General features: G+C 47.2%; 1 protein-coding gene across 3 annotated transcripts in view; it reads left to right on the top strand.

Moving 5' to 3' along the window:
* The first annotated feature begins 12035 nt into the window (after positions 1-12035).
* Positions 12036-22119, top strand: part of NINL (ninein like) — a 107823-nt gene continuing 97739 nt past the window's right edge. For all 3 annotated transcript variants that reach the window (XM_067707426.1, XM_067707425.1, XM_067707424.1), the window contains exon 1: positions 12036-12186. The gene's annotated coding sequence lies outside the window, so the exon portion shown is untranslated. The remainder of the gene's footprint in view (positions 12187-22119) is intronic.

Below are 22119 nucleotides of genomic sequence, written 5' to 3'. Positions count from 1 at the left end.
GTTGGCAAAATACACTTTGAAAATCACACATATGGTGCTTCACTGAGTGTCCAGCAGATGTCATTGAAATAAGATATTCACAGTGCTCCTCTGAAAACAGCGCTGTTGTTACATTTAACTCCTTGGAATGAGCAAAGTTTGTGGAAATTCAGTGGGTTGGCTCCTCCCTTAAAGAATGATAAACAACATGGAGCCAAAGTAAGAACAGTCGGTACACTGGGTACACACCGCAGCTGGTGAGACAGCCCGTCTACCACAGCAGGAGAGGGGGGCCACATCCAGTCCCCCTCCCCCAGCTCTGCCAGATTCCCTGCTTGCCCAGTGTTAACTCCCCAGTCAAGCGTCAAGATAGTGTGGCAAGTGAAAGAAGATAGAGGCGCCACGTTTGAAACACCAGGTGGTCAGACATAAAAACTAAAGAACTTAGTAGGAAACATGCATGTAACCAGCATGCTGAGCAAGGAGGATACTGGGATGTAATCATAATGAAACTTCCCTGTCACCTATTGTTCCTTTAGCCTCGACTCAGGGGTGAAGCTTTCTCCCTGCCAGTGGGCAAAAGACCAGATGGAAACTCAGACATGAAGAATGTGCAGCCTAACAGATTAATCCACACTGTCATGTTTGGTCAAGAGCAGGCTGGGGGCTGCAGGGTGGTGGAGGAGGATGGTGTGCGGAAAGGGTGGTTGTCGCTTAGCTGGAGCCTGCTACCGTCCTGAGTTGGCTCTGAGGCCTGCAGGCCCAACAGATTTTCTCAAGTGACTACCTTGTGGGCACTGACAGGGCCTCTGGAGGCCCCCGCTGGTCTCCTCCAACTGCTGCTCCTGGGCCCCTTCGCCAGCGGGCTGCCCCCCTGGCCCCGGTTATCTGGCAGGCCTTTTCACCACTGACTCTCACCAGTGGGATCCCCTTCCTCTCCCAGGCAGCCCTCCTGGGATGAGAAGGGCTCTACGTGGGTCCAGATCAGCCTCTTTCCCATGTCCTTGCCCCACCATTAATGAGAGTGGAGTTATACTCCCACCCACATCCCTCCACTGTGCTGACTACCCTGCTAGGACCCTTGAACTTGCATGCTTTCTGCAGCAAGTGCATGTCAACCTGTCTCTGAGTTTTATCGTTGGATCCCACTCTTTAAGTTTGAGGTCAAGGAGATAGTTCCTCTGCCACTCCCCGAGGTCATGGGACGGGCTGCAGTAGCTCTCTCCAAAGAAACCCCATAAATTCCCTTCCACCTCCATCTCTACTTTCTCAACTCTTACGTTTGTGAAATGGGTGAGGGAGCTCAAAAGTCAGGAAACAAGTTCTTGACTAATTACCTTGAAAACTCTTCAGGAAGTCTTACACTCACTTTGGTGTCTAATATCTACTGACTTAGATCACAGTTTCAATTTTAATATCCTGGTACATAAGGAAGAAGGAGTATAGTGCAAAACAGATGAACACTTCCTTTGTTTTTTATATTTTTGGCCGAGCAGCTTGCGGGATCTTAGTTCCCCGACCAGGGATTGAACCCAGGCCCTCAGCAGTGAAAGCGGAGCATCCTAACCACCAGGGAATTCCCAGATGAGCACTTCCTAACAGAATATCAAATAAGGGAGCTACCGTATGGTGGCTTCATTGAGGATGTGAGCTGGGTATTGAAGGATGTAAAATATTTGGCTGTGCTGTGCAACATGTGGGATCTTAGTTCCCTGACCAAGGATCGAACCCGCCCCCCCTGCATTGGAAGCATGGAGTCTTATCCACTGGACTGCCAGGGAAGTCCCCTTGAAGGATGTAAATATTTGATTGGGGCAAAGAAAGGAGAGAACATTTACAGAGAGAATTCAGTTCAACGCAAAGTTATTGGACCCCTTCTGAGTGCCAGGCAATCAGGAGGAATTCACAGTCTCCAAAGAAGGAAGGTGATCAGCCTGGCTGAAGAAAGGGATCTCAGTAGGGAACGGTTACAAATGAAATTTGGACAGGTAGGAAGGACAGTCCTGGATATGAGGCTCAGGGGTGGGGAGAGCACTGTCAGCAACATTTTAGAAAAGGAGGGGTAAAACTTGTGTGTATGAGTTTATGGGTCTGTGTGCATGTGTGTAATGGGACAGATGAGTGTGTGTGGATATGGGGGTATGACTAGTGGAGTGAAAGTGTATGTGTCTGTGTGTAGAGGTGCATATATGTGAAGTGGGTTGCATATATGTAGTGTATGTACATATATGTAGAAGGGGTGTAGATTGTGTGCATAGTGAGGTCTGTGTGTAGTGGGGTGTGTGTGAGTGGTGGGGAGTGAATATAGTGTGTGGGTGAGTGTGCATGGGGGTGTGTTTGAGGCATATGGGTGCAGTGGGCTGTGTTCATGTGTATATGTGAGTAGCGGGGTGTGTGTGCAGGGGGTTTTGTGTGTGTATGTAGTAGGCTGTGTGTAAGCATTGGTAACTGGGGTAGGAGTGTGTGTGAGCACTGTGTGTGCTGAGTACTGCAGTATATGTGTGTGAGTCGTATGTGCAGTGGAGTGCTTACCAGTCGGTTGTGTGAGTAGTGAGGTACATGTAGTGGGAGGTTCTTGGTGGAATCATGTGAGTGGTGGGGTGTATATGTTTTGGGGTTGTGTGAGGAGAGGTTGCAGGTGGGGGTGTGAGTAGTGAGTATGCATTTGCCTAGTGGGGTATCTGTGTAGTGGGCTTGTGTGTAGTGGGTGTGTAGGTGGTGTGGGGTGCGTGTGTGTGTCGTGCTGTATTGTTAACAGTGTGTGTGTGGTGGCCGAATAAGAACAACGTGAGAAAGAAATGGTTCCTTTACCGGGTTAAAACATGCCTGGGTGAGAGAGACAGATGCAGAGAGAGAAAGGCTGGGAATCTCCTTTAAGATGTGGACCAGGGATGCCAATTATTTCTTTGCCAGTCTTTGCCTCTGAACCACCAAAGCTCCTTCTTACAGGGACTCCTGTCCTTGGCCTCTTCTCTGAACTTCTCTGGCTGGGGAGGGGTGGGGGTCGGCAGCCACCAAGTGAGCCCAACTGTGCAGGTCAGATTCTTCTTACAATTTGGGACTGAGAGGGTCTAGTTTGGGGGTTCCACTCATGAATGCCCATGGGGGCCAGACCAGCCTGAGCAGGAGCCAGGGGGCCCAGGGCGAGGGCACAGAGGTGGTGTGGACTGTAGCAAACCCAGAGGGGGTGACCCGCAGGAGGGCCCTGATCGTCAAGCCAAGCAAAACAGGTCTGAGGCGAAACCACGGGCCCCAGGATTGTGAACTCAGCACATTCCACTCTCTTGAGTGAATGCTTAAAAGAGCAAATGAAGCAAAACCACAGAAAAAGAGAAAGTGGGTCCATGGAGAGAGAAGAGAAGGAATTATGTATGTAAGGAGAAGGAGGGTGAGGGACCTGCAGGTGAGGAGAGGTGTCTGCACTGCATTGTGTTTCCCCAAATTTCATATGTTGAAGCCCTAACCCCTAATGTGACTATGTGGAGACAGAGTCTTTAAAGAGGTGATTCAGGGGACTTCCCCGGTGCTGCAGAGGCTAAGACTCTGCGCTCCCGATGCAGGGGCCCGGGTTCGGTCCCTGGTCAGGGAACTGGCTCCCACATGCTGCAACTAAAGATCCTGTTGCCCACAGCAACAAAGATCCCACATGCTGCAACTAAGACCCAGCACAGCCAAATAAATAAATATTAAAGATAAAACAGAGGTGATTCAGGTTAAATGAGGTCATAAGAGTGCACCCTTAATCCGATAGGACTGGTATCTTTATAAGAAGAGGCAGGGACATGCATGCCCTCAGAGGAAAGGCCACATGAGGACACAGGGAGAGGACAGCCATCTACAAGCCAAGGAGAGAGGCCTCAGGAGACACCAACCTTGCCAACACCTTGATCTTGTACTTCCCGCCTCCCATAATTGTGAGACAATAAATTCCTGTTATTTAAGTCACCCAGTCTGTGATATTTTGTTAACGGCAGCCTGGACAGATTAATACAGGAGGTAATAGCTGTTAGACTTGCAAGACTTGGTTATTGTATCATTCAGCCAGCAAACATTTGAGCAGTGCACACCCATACACACATACCAGGTGTGTGTGTGCGTGCAGTGGGGTGCCCTGGGCACTGAGTCCACAGCAGGGAAACAAAGGAGCCAGAGGCCCTGGACCACTTCTGGGTGTTCTGTCCAGTGGACCCTTGGGGCTTGGGGCTGTACTCCACTGGGGTGCAATCTAAACTCTTCAGGAGCCAGAACTAACCCGGGGTTCTGGGCCCTCAAGAGCCTTGACTGTAGGCAATCATACATGCCTTTAAAGGGAAACTTTATTCTAAATGAGAAAATTCCAGGAATAAAAGAAAAAGATCCCATAGCAAGAACATCTTAGATTCCCTCATTTCTCAATTACTTCCTTTACCTTTTTCTCTAGAAATTAGAGATCTTTAAAATTCAATTGAGTAAATTTAATGATTTTATTGGCTTTAAAGTGATTCATAAATCGGGCAGCATCCAATCCAGCAGATAGAAAGGGGCTCCCAAGGGTTGTACAAGGTGGGAGATTTTTATAGACCAAAGTGAGTGGGAACAAGGAAGTTATCCTGGGCATTTGCTGATTCGCTAAGTAGGGTTCCTTCCTTCTGTGGAGCAAAGGGCAGTCTTGGAGCAGCTCAGGTAACTTGTGCCGGGCAGGGAAGTGTGATTGGTAGACCCAGGCCTTCCTTTTCTGGGAGAGCTGAGCCTTAGTTAAGTTTTGGTTTGCTGATGTGGGGCTTAGCATGGGTGACTCCATCTTGGGCCTAATCTGGTTACTTTAACACCTTCAAACTGGAGTATTTCTAAAACATGTTCTTCTGTCAACAGCATTTTGATTCAAGATGATAAGTGTATCTATACTTTGACTTACTGTTGTTAAATGATAAACTGAGGTATATTTAAAAATTTAAGTTTATTTGAGCAAAAATTGATTCAAATCAGGCATCACCAAACTGGAAGTGGTAGGAGCGCTCCACTGACAAGAGCTGGGGAAATGCTTTTATAGAGAAGATGTGGAAGCAAAGCAAGAAAATTATTTGATTGGCTATAGTGCTAAGTGGGTGCCTTATTTGGGAAAGCCTGGTTGGCTCTTTGTGATTGGTTGTCCTTAGGTATTTATTTCTTAACCTTGAGGCATTTCAGGCTTAAGTTTTGGTTTGTTTACATAGGCTGCTAAGGCATTAGAACCACCTCAGTTTATTTACTTTTATTTAATTTAAATTTAATTTACTTTTTAAAAATTATTTATTTATTTATTTTGGTTGTGCTGGGTCTTAGCTGCAGCATGTGGGATCTCCATTGTGTCATGCGGGATCTTTAGTTGTGGCATGTGGACTTCTTAGTTGCAGCATTCAGACTTCTTAGTTGCAGCGTGTGGACTTCTTAGTTGTGGCATTTGGAATCTAGTTCCCTGAACAGGGATCAAACCCTGGCCCCCTGCACTGGGATTGCAGAGTCTTACTCACTGGACCACCAGGGAAGTCCCTTAATTTCCTTTAAGTAGGAGACATCAGTATGAACTCATATTCAGTTTAATAGGTAAATTGAGATCGATAGATGATAGATAGATAGATAGATAGATAGATAGATAGATAGATAGATAGATAGATAGATGATAGATAGATATAGATAGATAATTTGTAATTATGTTAGTATGCACGGGTCATTATACATACATATATTACCTGAAGCTGTGTCCTGAGAGTGCCTAGAAGCAGTGACAGCTCCAATAGCAGTGAGCATACCCTCATCCAGATTTTGGTTTCTAAATACCATTTTTCAGTGCAAAGAACCAGGGCTCCTCGGGGACATGGCTGATACTAGGACTGGGGCAGGCAAAGTATAAACTGAGTCTGGAACATCTTAAGGTGCCAAAACCTAAGGAAGTGCTCCAAAAGCAAAAGGATGGGGGCTTGTCAAAGGGACACAGAAGTTAATCTGAAAGAGCTCCCAATGGCCAAAGCTGGAAAACTTTGAGCAATGAAATAAATAACATAGCACTGGATTATAACCAAGAGTATAAAATAAATAACACATGAACCCATACTGATATAAAGAAATGATCAAATAAATAAATAACAGATCTTCCTTATAAAGAATTCTAAATAAAATACGTAAATACTTCCCTCTCCAGGAGGTAGAGTTTGATCCTCCCCTTCTTGAGTGTAGGATTGACTTAGTAACTTGCTTCCAAAGAACGGAGTATGGAAAGGAAAAATTGAAACTTTGCAGTGGAAAGATCTGGCAGACACCGATTGAACAAAATGATCAAGATTAACAATACCAATAATGTTCGGAGGATGTGAGGTACCCCTGATATGATGCTGTGAGAAGGGTACTTCACCTCTGTGTGTTCTCCCAAAAGCCTATATCACCAGTATAATCATGAGAAAACAGCAGACACAACTAAATTGAGGGACATTCTATGAAATGCCTGACCAGAGCTTCTCACAACTGTCATGAAAAACAAGGAAAATGTGAGAAACTGAAGAAACTAAGGACACATGATGACTAAATGCCATCTGAGATCCTGAATGGGAGCTTGGAAGAGAAAACGTACGTTAGTGGAAACGCTGCTGAAATCCCCATGAAGTTGGAGTTTAGCTAACAGTCATGTCATTAGTAGTTAATTTCCTAATTCTCATCATTGTACCATGGTTATGTAAGATCTTAATATTAAGGGAAACTGCGTGAGAAGTATATGGGAACTCTCTGTACCATCTCTGCAATTACCCTATAAATCTAAAATTATTCCAAAATAATAAGTTCTTATTAAAAGAAAAAGAAAGTGTAATTTACTGCAAGGGTTAGATATAATCAGATTGAGTTAATCTGGGCGTATGTGAGTTATCAAGGCTCATCAAAGGGTAATGAAGCAACAATATCCATAAATGAATATATTTTCCAAACGTGCTGAGGTCAGCGCTTAGCCATGACGCCCAGGGAATGTTCTAAGAACCTGAATATGGCAAATCTTTCCTTTACAAGGATAAATCCTTTAAAAGGATTAAAGGATAAAGTTCTCTGTTAAGTCATCTGATTGTTGTTGTTTTAAGTTGAACTGACTATGAAAAATCTATGTGAGTTAATGCTATAAAAACAAAGCCAGTGTCTTGTGGCTGTTTGGCAAAGCATAGCCATTCGAGGGTTTGCTGGCCATTCTCAACTTCCTGCATGACACTGGAATTCATAGATAGCAATTTCATGGTAGGTTATCTAAGAAAAATTAGGATATCTATATCACAGAGAAAAATTATGCTTTTCCACTCAACATTAATTGAGACAATTGCCAGAAACATAAAATCAACCTGAGAATCCAATAAAGTAATAAACCCTACCACTTACCAGGCTTTCTAGTAATGTGTTGTGGGAGATGTAAAGACATAAAAATCATCGTGTCTGACTGTAGGAGTTTATAATCTAGCTGGGATTCGGAATTCCCTGGTGGTCCAGTGGTTAGGACTCTGTGCTTCCACTGCAAGGGGCACGGGTTTGATCCTGGTCTGGGAACTAAGATCCTGCAAGCCGCATAGTGTGGCCAAAAATAAAATAAAAACTGGTGGGACTCAAATAAGAAAGCCCTACCAGTCGAACTTCAGATAGTGACATAGATAGGACACCAGAACAATTGGCACAAAGCAGAATAGGACTATTACTCAATGGCTGGGGGGTTTTCTCTGAAGTGGCCAGGCTGGAGCACAACCTTGACCAATGAATAGACTCAAGCAGATAGAAGGGAGACTTGCATGTCACCAACATGAAGGCAGTAGTGCCAAGGGCACTCTCAGTAGGCAGTCAGTACATGGCTTTGCTGGAGCCAGGGGTTCATGAGGCAAGAGATGGAAGTTGGAAAGGTGGGCTGGGATGTCTGTATTATCCTGGACAAGGGACATGAACCTGGATTCCCTATCTAGTAAATGTGGAGTCACCAAAGGCCTTGAGGAAAGGAATACATGGTTACGGGATGTTTGGGGGAAGACGAAAGTCATTTTGTCACAGCACATCGAGAGATGGGAGGAGAAACATTTGGGAGGTGGGGGCTTTGGGTGTAACCTGGTAAGGCATATCTTATGTTTTTTTTTAATATTTAAAACACATATTTATTTATTTATTTTTGGCTGCATCGGGTGTTAGTTGCGGCACGCGGGCTCTTCTTTGCAGCGCGTGGGCTTATTTGCCCTGCGGCGTGTGGGATCCCAGTTCTCCGACCGGGGATCAAACCCGCGGCCCCTGCGTTGGAAGGTGGATTCTTAACTACTGGACCACCAGGGAAGTCCCCAGGCATATCTTATGTTGTGAGTGGTCTTCAGAACTCTAGAGCCTGGCTTCTCTCTTTCACATCTCAAGTGGGGGGTGACACCCACACCCCATGTCTTGAATGTTCTTGCCCTTGCATCGTTAGTCTCTCCAGACATCAAGTATGCTCTAGAGACAGACTAAAAGTATTTCTCATAGGACAAGATTTACAAACTACCCAACAGAATTTTCCCAACTTCATTTACTGACCTACTGCCATCAGTTTTCCTTCTAAATGCAGGCCATGGGCAAGATAATATGCTTCTAAATGAAGGCACTGGATTCTACCCCTGAGCCTCCTCTCTGGTTAAATTTAAACAATACTCAGTTTATAAAACAATTACAGTCAATGTTCCACTAGCAAGTCATGGTGAGAACAGAGCACATAATTTCTCCCTAAAGTGTTGGACAACACCGCAACTTCATCTTCCACCTAAGCAAGATACCTTGGAGACATTTCTGATTTTTTTAATGTATTTATTTATTTATGTGGCTGCATTGGGTCTTCGTTGCTGCACGCGGGCTTCTTCTAGTTGCAGCAAGCAGGGGCTAATCTTTATTGCAGTGCGCAGGCCTCTCATTGAGGTAGGTTCTCGCTGCATAGCACGGGCTCTAGGTGCGCGGGCTTCAGTAGTTGTGGCACGCAGGCTCAGTAGTTGTGGCTCGCAGGCTCTAGAGCGCAGGCTCAATAGTTGTGGCACACAGGCTTAGTTGCTCCGCGGCATGTGGAATCTTCCCGGACCAGGGCTCGAACCCATGTCCCCTGCATTGGCAGGCGGATTCTTAACCACTGCACCACGAGGGAAGTCCATTTCTGATTTTTTGAATAAGGTCTTCAGTTAATAGTAATGTACTGATGTTAAATTCCTGGTTCTGATAACTATACCATGATTATGTAAGATGTTAACAGTAGGGGAACCTGGGTGAGAAGTATATGGAAACTCTGTATACTACTTCTGCAAGTTTTCTATAAATTTAATGCTAATTCAAAATTTAAAAAAAAGTTTTAAAGTAGGAGAGCCACATGGATGTGATGATGTATTGAACGTAGGGTAGAAGAGAGGTAGTCAAGAGTGACTCAAATTTTCTTTCCTGAGCAAATGAAATCAGAATTTCTGGCGGGTGGGACCTACCCACTGGCATTTATATTTTTGATTAGCCCCTTTAAACTTAGTACACACTTGTGCAGTGGTTTGTTTGTTTGTTTGTTTTTGGCCGCACTGCTCGGCTTGTGGGACCTTAGTTCTCCGAGCAGGGATCGAACCTATGCCCTCTGCAGTGGAAGCACGGAGTCTTAACCACTGGACCACCAGGGAAGTCCCCGTGCAGTGGTTATTTTTTATCGATAGATTTCCATTTTACAGATGAGGAAACTGAAGATACTAGAGGTTAAATGACTGGGTGGTCCACAGTCAAACAGCCAGTAAAATGGCACTATGATTTGCATCATCTGATCCCAAATTCATTCTCCATCTGGTGAGTGAAAATCCAAGCAGAGAGTAAGGAACATTAGTGAAAAGACATTCTTCCCTCTGGCAGCATGCACCCCTGGGAATTTAATACCATCAACTGGAATCAATCAGGGTCTTGGCAGCTTGACCACATCTGCGTGGTGTGGGCTGCTGCTGTGCCCCTCCCTGGCTGAGGAAGTTCGCAGGCAGAACAGAAGGGCTCCAGCCTCACTCAGAGCAGCAGAGCATGGTGTGAGCACATCTTCACTAACCCCCTCTGGTTGCCATTCACTCTGTGTGAAGTTTGCTACTTCCCCTCAGTCCCTTGCCCACAGTTTCCTACCCTTTTCCCCCAGAGTCTAGCTTTCTTCCTACCTCCTTCCCAAACCATTTTGCTCTATATCTTCACGTCTTTTAAAGTGGAGTCCCTACAAAGTATATACACCTTCCCCATGCTAGATTACAGCTTATTTCATCATACTGATGTATTATTATGCTAGTAAGTCTTCCCCTTCCACATCAGCAGGGGGAGGAAAGAGCAAAGAGTCGGAGGAGCATCACTAACAAGGTCAAAGAGGGACGGTGTCAGCATAGCCCACGCTATCACTTAGCAAAGCAAACAACGCTTGCTGGATTCTAGGCAGCGGCGCAGGCAGAGAAAAAAGATGACTCTTGCCCGCAAGAGCTCAGAAACTGCCAAAAGAGCAAACTGATGTAGAGATTATCAAAGTGAATATGATACAAGTCTGGAAGTGAGCATGGGTGTCCTGGAGGGCAGAGGAAAGGGGCAAACACAGGTGGGGGAATTTCTGGGTTGAATGCTGAAAACTGGCCAAGAGGTTACCAGGGCGTCTGCAACGCCCAGGGTCTGCCTCATTCACAGAGAACCAGGAAGGCCCCGCTGCCTGAAGGCTGTGTGAGCTGGGCGGTAATGCTGGAAAGGTGACAGGGCCAGGTCTAGAAGAATAATTTCAGCAGGAGAACTTGCAGGGCTTTAGGCAGGAGAGGGACAACACAGGTGTAAGTTTTAGAAAGTACATCTGGCCACTGCATGGAGGTGGCACGCACAAAGTGCAGACAGTGGTCTTAAAAGCTTTAGCAATCCTCCTGCGGTGGTCCTGGGAGGGGACCCAAGGGCCTGACACAGGGGGTGGTGTGGCTGGGATTTGAGAGAGAGGACACAGAAATCTATAGGACCCGGCAGCTGAGTAAATGTGAGCAGGTGATGGAATGGCTGTGACCTTCATCAACATGGGGAACCCATAAGAAGAAGCATGTTTAAGGCAAAGATAAATATTTCAGTTTGAGACCTGTTGACTGGTTGCGTTTAAACTGTGTGTGGGGCACGGAAGTAGAATATCCAGTTGGCAGTTGGATGTTTGGGGCTTTAAAAGAGAAAACCAGAGTAACAGACTATGAAGACCCAGGAAGGTGTAATCGGCTGGTCCCCCAGAGTTGTCTCCTTCCCTCACTGCTTCTGGCCTTTTGACCTTCCCGCTGACCTTTGCTGGCCAACCTCCTGCACTCCTTAAGCTCCTCTCCTACTTTGCTTCTTAGCATTTACAACTATCTAACGTTTTTGTATATTTCCCTTAAGTTTTTCAATTGTCTTCTAGCGTGTAAACTCCACGAGGAGCAGGGATTGTTTTTGCCAACGTCCTCCCCCCATCGTCACTGCTGTATTCTCAGCCCCTAGGACACTGCCTGGCACTAGTAGGTGCTCAATAAACATTAATTGATTGAATACATGATGGAAAAACAATAACCGAAAGTTTTATGTCTTCTGGTTTCCTCAACTGCGATTTGGGGTGTTGCCTGGCTGGCCTCCTCGGCTTGTTTCCAAAAGAGGATGCTAGACCGAGACCTGTGAACAATGGTGCATCGCTCACAGAGATCACTAACGCCCCTGGGTTCATTCCCAGAGGCTCTAAACTTTTCCGAGATGCCCCCGGGGCGGCGGGGCAGCCCCAGCCAGCGTTCGCATCCCTACCCATCACACTTCCGAAGAGGCCCCACCACTCCGGACCCGCCCACCAGGCCCCACCCACTCAGCACAGACCACGCCCCTCCGACGCCCTTAAGATGGCCCCTCCTCTGTTGGCCCCAGCCCCTCCTGCCTAGCCCCCGGTTTTGTCCCTGCAACGGAGGGTACCCACGTCGTCTTTGCCCCGCCCACTCTACCGCCTCTCCTCTTCGGCCCCGCCCCGCGCCTGGTTCAGGTCCCGCCTCCTCTGGCCCCGCCCCTCGGCCCCGCCCCGGGCTCGGCGCTCCGCGTCCCGCGCCTGCAGCAGCCTCGGCGCCTGAAGGCCGGGAGGAGCGCGGCGCGGGGCCCTCCAGACACAAAGAGCGGCTGCAGGACGCTGGTGGAAGAAGAGCGCCTGCCCGCCCCCTTGGCCTGTACGCGCGCAGGCGGAACCGGAGACGCCCCCACGCCCAGGTGAGCCGGCCGCGGGGCGTGATAGTGCATCAGGGGGCGCACAAGGGTGGGTTGGTAGGGACCAAGTACCAGGGGCCCGCGCCTCGCTCCGCCTCCGGGCCTGGGGGCCCCGCTTCTCCTGAGACCCTGGAGCGTGGGGCGGGTCCGGTAGAGCCAGGCCCTCCGGCGGGCCGCGTCTAGTTTGGCGCTGCGGGACCTTGGCTCAGGTGGCCGGCGGGCGATCGGCTGGGGTCGCGGGGCTGCCAGGCCCGTCCTCTGGGCGGCTGCTGGCGTCCAGTTGCTGCACGGGGTGAGCTCTGAATAACATCCCCCCACTATGCCGAAGCTGTAGGACCTACCTGCTTGTTTTGGTGTATTAGGAGTTTGCACATGGAAAAATTGTTAGAAATAGGGACTCACGCTCTGGGGCGGAAAAGTCTGCTGCGAGTTTTGTCTGTCGTGAGTTGTTTGCAGAAGCGCAGCTTTCCTCCCGCCAGTGCGCTTAGTCGCAGAACCCATAAATCGTGCTGATTACTGGGAGCTCCGCGTAGGGAGCTCCGTGTATTTGCACAGGATGGAAGTGAAGAAGGTCGCGGGGTTCCCTTCTGCAACTGGAGACTTAGGCCACGCTGTGGAACAGGGAGGGGTCGGGGCAAGAACTGTGGAGCTGGAGCGCCGGGAGGGTCGAGTGACGCTCGCGCTCCCACCGCCAACACCGTCGATAGGACGGAGCGACTCTTGAGTGACGGTGATCTGCTCCTTAGAGGCAGCTGCTGTGATTTCCAGGTTTTCCACATCGGACTTAGGATACTTTTAAAACCAGAAAATTAAAAAAAAAAAAGATAGTTAAAACTGGTCGGTTAAACAGAAGGCTAAGTCAGCAGCCTCTCAGTTTTATGAACCGAGTGCAGCAGTAAGTGTATATTAAAAAAAGCTAAGGCGGTTAGGGAAGCGGCTACCACCGCGCTGTCCCTTTTCTGTTTGATCTACACATCATCCATAGTGGTTTAAGCTATTACAGATTGAACTGGTCTATATGGCAAATAACAAATATACAGCTCAGGTTCAATAAAAAATAGAGGATAATCGTTTTTGCAGAATGGTAAAATAACAAATGGTAAAATAACAAGCCATCTCCAAAGAACCTGAACTTCAGATAACGTTCATCATCAAATTAGAAAGAGAACATTTTATGGAAAAGTTAGGGTTTTAACATTTTTTCAATTGAGGAGTTTATGTTTTTATTTTTTATTTTGGCCATGCCGCGGGGCTTGTCGGGATCTTAGTTCCCTGACCAGGGATCGAACATGTGCCCCCTGCAATGGAAGCGCAGAGTCCTAACCACTGGACCGCCAGGGAGTTCCCTTCAACTGAGGAGTTTATATAAACTTTGATGGAAAGCTGTTTTTCTCTAGCTCATGTTTACCCCAGACATTGCGGTTTGCAGGGCTGCTCGGAGGTGGGCGAGCTGTGCCGTTGCTGATGCCATGCTGTGAATCCCTTAACATTAGTGCGTCTTGGGTTTTGTGTCCTTAGCCCTTGTGAACATCTGGTGGTGGGAAATAGAGTAACAAAAGAGTTGCAAAGTTCTAACTGTAAGTATTCAGGGTGTTCAGATCCTGCCCCTTTATTATGAGTAGCTTTAGGTGCTGGTTACTGGATAGTTCGTTTCGTGTTTTTTTGGAAGATGACATACATGGCGTTTGGGACTTGGGGCATGTGAGAGAGCCCTCTGACGACATTCTTTTCACCTTGGACGCTTAGCTTTGGATCTTGCCACAAACAGGCGGTTGCTAAACATCTCTCTCCTTCCCTGACTCAAGACAGATCTAGAAGAAACAGTGTCTGGCGTGGCCTTGAAGTGGACGTTTCAGAGGGGGGGTCAGGGCTGTGGTGTGGCTCCTGACTGGAAGGAGTAGTGCCTTCCGGCCTGGAAGGGTGTTTCCAGTGCTGTGGCCACTTTGCTCTCCGATTCCGTGGTCATTCCCTAAAAAGTTGAGTAGCAGTGGCTGTAACTGGACTTTAGATTTGGGCTTAGCTTAGTCCTTGGCTTCAAGTACGAATTAGGAATTCAGGCTCAAGGCCAGCAGTTTGGTTAATCACAAGCAGGAGGCCAAAACTTTGGGTCAGACCCTACCTGGAGCTATTTGGAGGGAGGTGACAGCAGAAGGCTTTCCTTCCCCCATCCTTGAGGTAACCTTGAGCCCCTGGCGAGACCTCTCTACCGAAGGATCCTGACTGTCGCCATCTTTTGGTTTGTGAACCGTGGGACAAAGGAGTCCTTTGGAGCATTCTGTGTTTTTAACCTCTTGATGGAAGTTGGAGTTTGCATCTGCTGCTGGTGGGTGCACTTTTCTGTCTCTCTCGACCCTGGATTGTCCTTCCTTAGACTTCAAGGGATGATGCCTTTTCATTTCTCAAGACTGGTGCATAGTCTCAAATGAACCAAAGCCCTGAAGGTGCTGGCACATACCAGCTTTTGTGTGTTGACAGTTATTTTGTATTTCATGAGAGGAAACTGGCAAATCCTTGTGATGTGACACATGCTCTTATCACCCAGTTACCTTGTTTGGGGATCTGCTTTGCTTAATAAGTTAAGATTTTGGTATGTTGGAGTTTCTCAAAATGGTCATCATTTACTGTGATTGTTAAAGATCTGAAGGGAAATCAGTCTTCACAATCTCTAGGTTTTTAAGTTTCCAGTGAAGAATGTTACATTTGTAGGTATACATCAGTTATGTTTTTAGCTGCCTGTGGTAGACAGCCTGACTCAGTCTTGGCTTAAACAAATAGAGGTCCCAAGAGGAAAGTACAGGCTTCAGGATGGGTTGTTCCAGGGGCTGAAGCAGCCTCTGGGGCCAGGTTGCCCCTCTTCATCACAGTGTCATGTTGGTGGTGGCTGTCTCCCTCACATCAGGAGGGAGAGGGAGTTTGGCTTTCATGGCTCGCTTTAAGAATGAGGAGTGGGGACTTCCCTGGTGGTCCAATGGGTAAGATTCTGCGCTTCCAATGCAGGGGGCCCGGGTTCGATCCCTGGTCGGGGAACTAGATCCTGCATGTATGCTGCAACTAAGAGTCCACATGCCGCAATGAAGATCCCGTATGCCACAACTAAAACCCGGCGCAGCGTAAATAAATAAAAATAAAATAAAATAAAATAAAAAGAATGAGGAGTAAAACGCCAGTTGGCCTCCGGGCCATTTGAACCGGTCACTGGCTGGGAGAGGACCCCCTCCCCAATCTGCGTCAGGTCCCCCCACTTCCCTGCCGCTACTCCCTGGGAGCGGGGTGTGTGGGGACTGTGGGGGACAGGCTTTGGGTGCCTGGTCACCGGAGGGCTTGTGTGGCTCGCCACACAGGTGGCATGTCCCCAGTACCTGAGCTCGTGCACTGGCCAAGCTACTGTCGGAAGTGGAGCCCCGTCTCTCGATCTGTGTTTAAATTTTGGCCGAGCACACGGTGTGCCAGGCTCTGTTCTCAGTGCTTTGGGTAAATTCCTTTGGGAGGTGCTCACAGCAAGCAGTCGGCTGAGCTGGGCCGTGCTGTCATTCCCATCTCGAAGACTGTACCTCACTGCCTCAGTGACAGCATCATTTCTTTACATTAGAAAGAAAATGAGGAGTTTTCAGTGTTGATACAAACCTGTGACTTGCATGATCTATCTAGACACGTGAAGTGCAGGGCAAGAGAGGAACCGTCCACCCAAATTCTGCCTGTGGGCAAGAGTGTGGATGGCTTAATAAGTTGGGCTTTGCCTCCTGTGGGCCTCGTGGCTGTGTGTGCCCTCGGAAGTAACAACGACAACTAACAACAACAAAAGAGTCTGATGCTGGGGTCGGGCTGAGCCTCTGCCAGCCCCCCCGCGGAGGGCAGTGGACTGGTCCTGCCAGGGCAGATCTGTCGGAGCGCGGTTCACACGGGGCCGTGGGGTCGCTCTCAGGGTTACAAGACGGCATGAACATAAGAGCCAACATCAAGTAATGTAATGAAACATTCACAGACTTGGAGTTTAGTTTCAGGGCACAGGAATTTTGTAAATGGTTGTAAATTCTTTCAAAACCAACAAGGCAGTCTGCTCAGTGGAGAGTTTGACAAGCAGGCTGTCACACCCCAGGGAGAGCTCACCGGATCTAGAGTATGTCCACCTGCCCTGCACTCGGGTGGTTCGAGGAGGGAGGTGCTGGCACTGTCCGTCCACATGGCCTCCTGGCTTCCGGCTGCCTTCATGGAAGTGGACAAAACCAGGCAAAAGTAGGCAGAATCATCAGTTGTGCAGCTGGGGAGGGACGACCGAGCTTTGGACAGACGAGACTCTTCCCTTCACACTGGGGAATGTGTGACCCCGTGATAACAGGGAGGGCGGTGCCTTCTGTCCCAGGGGGGTGATTCTTCTGTGCTGACTGCAGCCCCACCGGTTAGCTCCCTGGGCCCAGGTGACCGATTCTGTGGTCTGGCTCCAGTGAAGTCACCGCTCTCCGAGGATCTAGACGAAGAAAGTGACAGGGCGAGTTTGCCCCCTGACTGGGCCAGAAACATGAATGCCCAATTTCTAAACCTCATAATCTACATTAATGGCCTGTTCTCGCTGCTGGTAGCACTCCTCAGAAAACCTCTTCAAATAGGATGTTTGCAGGGTCCTGTGTAATTCAGACTTAGCCGGCCCTGCTCTGTAGCAAAGGAGTTAAAAAAATAGCTGATAGTTCATGCAGCAATGTGGCTTTAAAATTAAGCAGTTCTTGATACATTTTAAATTCTTTTTGAATTTTCATTATTCCAAATTGTACAAATAAAATAAGACTTTGACTGCCCTGCTGTGGAGGCCCCTTAACTAAGCAATCAACGTTAAGGTCCCAGTTAACCTCCTGATAAGAGGTACAGAGAGGGCTTCCCTGGTGGCGCAGTGGTTGAGAGTCCACCTGCCGATGCAGGGCATACAGGTTCGTGCCCCGGTCCGGGAAGATCCCACATGCCGCGGAGCGGCTGGGCCCATGAGCCATGGCCGCTGAGCCTGTGTGTCTGGAGCCTTGTGCTCCGCAACAAGAGAGGCCACAACAGTGAGAGACCCGTGTACCGCAAAAAAAAAAAAAAAAAAAAAAAGAGGTACAGAGAAGGACACCACCTTGCCTGGGGTATTCCCGCCGTAACCTGAATCTCACTGTGCGGAGACCTGAGACAAACTACATTTGAGCCACATTCTATAAAGTAAGTGGCCTCTGTACTCTTCAAAACTTTCATGGTTTCAGGGTCAAGAAACACAAAGAAAGACTGAAGAACTATTCCAATTGAAAAAGTGCTAAAGGGATCTGACAACCGTATACAGTGCTTTTTTTTCTTTTTCTTTTTGGGTGCACCGTGCGGCATGTGGGATCTTTGTTCCCCCATCAGAGATTGAACCCACACCCCCTGAATTGGAAGCACAGAGTCTTAACCACTGGACTGCCAAGGAAGTCCTGTATACAGTGTTTCACCATAGACTGGATTTGGGGGTGGGAGTGACTATAAAGGACATTATTGGGACAGTGGACAAAATGTGAGTGTAAAGGTAGATTGGCCAGTAGTATGTTAGCAATGTCACATTTCCCGAGTTTGATCCTCATGCTCTGACCATGTCCTTGAGTCTGTAAATACATATGGAAGTCTTTAGGGATAAGAGGGCACAAAGTCTGAAACTCAATGGGGGAAGGAGAGAGAGGGTGGGAAAGAAAATGATCACATGGACATGATAAATGGGGCAAAGTGAAAACAATTAATTGGTGAAGCTAGCGGGGTAAAGAGTATTCAAGAATTCTTTGTACTGTTTTTGCAACTTCTCTATACATTTGAAATGATATCAGAATAAAAAGTTACAAAGACAAGTGTCCACCCTGGATTCACTGCAATCTAAATACCTTCCACCAATAAAAGTTTGTGGTATTTCATCTTTTCTTTTGTTTTTTTTTTTAAGTCTTTATTGAATCTGTTACAATATTGCCTCTGTTTTTATGTTTTGGTCTCCTGGCTGGGATGCACGTGAGATCTTAGCTCCCCGACCAGGGAATGAACCCACACCCCCTGCGTTGGAAGGCGAAGTTTTAACCACTGCACCACCAGGGAAGTCCCATATTTCATCTTTTCTAAGATGCATTTTTTTCATCTTATAACATCTCTGAATTTGGGGTGCATCTTATAATCAATGCTTTCTTAGAATTCATTGTGTCAGGTTTTGACATCAGTTTTTCTTTCTTAGTGATTTGTCTTAGAATCAGTGGCATCGTGGATTTGATGAAATATGGTATTCTCTCTGGCTTTGTCTGAGAAGTGGGAAAAAGAAGACAGTGCTTCGAGTAGCTTCATGTGTAAAGCTTTTTCAGCCTCTCAGCTCGCGCCTTTGTTCCAGGCCAGATATCTGGCTACATTTGCTCATTTCCACCTCTGTGCCTGCTAGATATTTCAAACTCAACACATTCCAGGCTGGATTTCTGTCTTCACCTCCACCACCCCAAAGTGCTCTTCCTCTGGGTTCCCTATCTCAGGGAGTATAAACCTGATTTTTAACCAGAGTTGGCTCCTGAACGGCCCCATGGGAGGAGCACAGGGACCTGTCAGTGCTTATGGAGATGGGGTGTGTGTGTTCCAGTCTCACCTGGAACGGAGGCTGCTTTTTTTTTTTTTTTCTTTTTTGGCTGTGTTGGGTCTTCCTGTGTGTGGGCTTTCTCTAGCTGCGTTGAGCGGGGGCTACTCTTCGTTGCGGTGCCTGGGCTTCTCATTGCTGTGGCTTCTCTCGTTGCAGAGCACGGGCTCTAGGCGCGCGGGCTTCAGTAGTTGTGGCACGTGGGCTCTAGAGCACAGGCCCAGTAGTTGTGGCACGCGGGCTTAGTTGCTTCATGGCATGTGGGATCTTTCTGGACCAGGGATTGAACCCGTGGCCCCTGAATTGACAGGTGGATTCTTCACCACTGCGCCACCAGGGAAGTCCTAGACTGCCTATTTCTTGAAGTGTCTTTGGGCTCCAAACGTCTGTGCCTCATTTTCCCCATTTGTCAAATAAGGATATTTTCCCCAAGTCTGTCAAGATAATGTACGAGGCAAGTTAAGTTACCGTAAAACTCTGAAATTCTGTGACTTAAAATATGAGAGCATTTTAGGAAGACTTTAAATTAGAATCAGTCAAGTGGCCAGTTCCCCCTAGGTAGACCCTGCTCTGAGCTCCTGCACGTGTATGGCCGACGCTGCTGCTCACTGACTCCTAGCAATTCCTCCCAGGTTTCTTTCCGGTACCGTGTTCAGTTCATGGGTGAGTCGGGTGGGGCTGGTTGTACACCGGATGCTGGCAACCTCCATCAGGAGCAGGTGCGTTTTATAAACTGGCCGTGCCTGGTGCTTCTGGGCTCATCTCCACGCCAGGGCCACTGTGAGTGTGGTTGGAACTACTGTAGCACCACATTGTCTCACTAGTTCTTGAACCCCTGTGTGTCAGATGTGGGAATGGCTCTATCTGAGTCTTTGTAGCGCCATTTGACTTGGGAAACTTTGAATCAGCCCAGGATGGTAACATTTTCCTTTATTTTGTTTGGCATAGCAACTGCAGTAGCAAAATACTGTGATTTCCCCGTGGCCTAGTTTCTCCGCTACCACGTTTCATTTGCATTTTGGGTGATTACTTCTTGGTGATTCTGAATCTGCTTTGGGGACCACTGAGTTGTTGGTGTTGACAGTGACCTTCACAGCAGGCTCATTCTTTAGAAGGAGAAACCCAGGGTATTCAGGCCACTGCTGGATTCTGTGGACTTTTAAATATGTGTAGAGAACAAACAAGATCGACAGTTTTGTGTGATGTGCCTTTAGGCTCCTAACTTCATGGCTGGAATTTAAGATAAGAAAGGTAGGATAACGGTGAGCAGGGGGTAATTTGTGTGCAGGGTTTTCTGAATTGATTTTGCAGGACGTGTTACTTTATTCTCTTGTTTTCTTTATTATCAACACAACACAAGAAAGGTTCTGGCACAGAGAAAGTTTCCTAACAGATGAATAGAAATGGACTGGGGCATGGAATGTTTGGTTGAAGTACTGCTTTTTAATTTGGGAGACTATCCAAGTTAATGTTCTCTCCTTATAGTTAGGTTTCCTAAGACAAAATTCTTGCATAACATTAGGACTTTCTAGTTTGGTTTAGAGCTAGAAGAGACATTTTCCTATCCTGGGTTTCAGATTCCTGCACTTATTCATGGAAAAACTTTTTTTTTTTTTTTTTTACTATTCAAAACTGCTTTGTGGATTTGCATGTTATTAGTAGGCATGAGGTAGTATGTTAAGGTTGGTAGCTCTAACTGTGTGGTTAGACCTCAGTGTGTGTTCACTTACTAGCTCTGTGACTTTGGGCAAATTACCTAACCTCTCTGCACCTCATTTTCCTTGCTTTTAATAGAAAGTTGATAATAGTGCCTCCCTCACAAAGCTAAATTTCTCAGTGTTTAGGAATGTGCCCATTACAGGGTGAGTGCTTAAGAAATACTAGTTTTATATTGTCACAAGATTATTTAGCAAAAGCAGGCATCCTATGGAGGTGTCAAAGGTCGAGACATATATCCAGTGGTTCTGACTGTCCACAGAAAGTAGACTCCAGGGCTTGCACAGCTGGGAGTGGGGCATTGAGAAAAACTCCTAGAGCCCTTTTAATTTTTCTCTCTCAACCTTTAAGGTCACTTGACTGAAATAAAAATAAATTGCAACAATTATCCCACAAAAAGAAACTACTCAGAATGGCGAACAAAATATACAAACATTTCAAAAATTGATAAACACGGGTAACTTAAAGGAAAAGAATATATTCACCAAGACGTTATCATTACCCGGCAGGTTCTGTCCTCATTTCCTCCAGTGTGGATGAATGTATTGTGTGGAGTTGAAATGTGTGCTAGACTTCTGTTTTTTTCTGCTAATTTCTGTAGTGTTTTATTTTTAATCTATTTTGGCTGCCCCAGTCTTAGTTGCGCGGCACACAGGATCTTCGTTGCGGCCTGTGGGATCTTTAGTTGCAGCATGTGGGATCTTTAGTTTCAGCATGTGGACTCAGTTGCGGTATGCATGCAGGATCTAGTTCCCTGACCAGGGATCTAACCCAGGCCACCTGCGTTGGGAGCGTGGAGTGTTACCCACTGGGCCTCCAGGGAAGTCCCTGTAGTTTTGTAAAAGATGAGCTTTGTGTGTTCATGCAGTTTGCAAGTCTGTCCATTTTCACTGCTGTTGAAAACATTCACCTGGTATGCTGAGCTATTCCCTCTGGTTAGGCTTCTTGTTTTTTCTGAGCAGTTAGGGACTTTCAGATAGCATTCAATGAAAAATTTCAGGCTTCCTATTTTCTCTCTCTTTGGACATGAAAGCACACCCCTCGCCTCTTTCCTCCAGCCCCGCCACTGCTCCTTTATGTGACTGGTGGGATGAGTGTGCAGTGGGGTCTCTGACCAGAACATCCTCAATAGCTCCTCCCTGCGAGGGGTGTGGGAGAGTCAGCCCTTGACCCCACAGGGCCGGGCAGGTGGAGTCAGCTCACATGCACCCTGTGGTGGAAACCTCTTGCTTGTGTTGTTATAATTTGGTTTCTTTAGTGATTAGCAAGATTGTGCCTATTAAAGGTTTGCTTATTTTTGATAAAGAAAAGCAAGATCATGCAGGACTCAGCCTGTGTTCTTGGGTATCTTGACAGCATTGTTCTCGCAGGTGTGGGACCCTGAAGCCAGCAGGTGCCCCTTGCGCTGACCTTCTGGTCTGTTCTCTGACTAATGCGTGAACAAGGAGCCTTCACAGTAACATCCACTCACCTCAAAGTTTGGATCTCAAATATTTTGGAAAAGAAAAAAAAGTTAGTGTTTATGTTAATTCTCTTCTGGAATTTCTAGCTGCGATAGAGAATCAAATGCTCCAGCTGGCTTGCTGATAAAGCTCTAGGTGGTTCTGTGACCACTAATAACATTTCTC

The sequence above is a fragment of the Pseudorca crassidens genome, chromosome 15 (genome assembly GCF_039906515.1).
Source record: "Pseudorca crassidens isolate mPseCra1 chromosome 15, mPseCra1.hap1, whole genome shotgun sequence".
Lineage (NCBI taxonomy): Eukaryota > Metazoa > Chordata > Mammalia > Artiodactyla > Delphinidae > Pseudorca > Pseudorca crassidens.
The sequence above is the reverse complement of the archived record's forward strand: the minus strand, read 5'-3'. Positions and strand labels throughout refer to the sequence as shown.